A 547-nucleotide genomic window follows, 5' to 3' on the forward strand; every position below is an offset into this window, starting at 1 on the left:
TATTATCACTATAACTGTCCTAAATAATATCCATAAAACAAAAAATATCAAAGCAGAATACCCAAATTTTTTCATATTCTATTACTATACACCTTTACATTTATAGTGAACTATCATACCAAAAATTTACTTTAATCAAAAAGTTTTAAGTTATATATAATTTTATTAGACATTTTTAAATTTATCAAATTATATTAAGAGAGAAAAGTTTATAAATTTTATATAATTGAGAAAATTTTCTTAAAATACTAAAATTCTACCAAACTCATAAAAACAGTGGCAATCAGAGCAATTTTCTGAATGTCAAGAATGCTACTATTTCGGCATATTTTCTTTTCTGTACCATCCTCATTATCTTTGCCATTTCTAAATGCGCAGTTTTGCTTATCACCTGTTTTGTAATTTTCACAAGCGGTCTTATTAGTTCCGTGTCGTGCACACCCAGTTGAAGCTGCTACCCTGCATTTCCCTATCCTATTCCTGTTTCTTGGGTTTCTGTTCCTGCTTTAGTTTTACATTCCTTTGTGGTGTCATCATAGTCGCAGTT

This window comes from Trypanosoma equiperdum, assembly GCF_001457755.1.
Source record: "Trypanosoma equiperdum strain OVI genome assembly, contig: ctg_1848, whole genome shotgun sequence".
NCBI classification, from domain to species: Eukaryota; Euglenozoa; class Kinetoplastea; order Trypanosomatida; family Trypanosomatidae; genus Trypanosoma; species Trypanosoma equiperdum.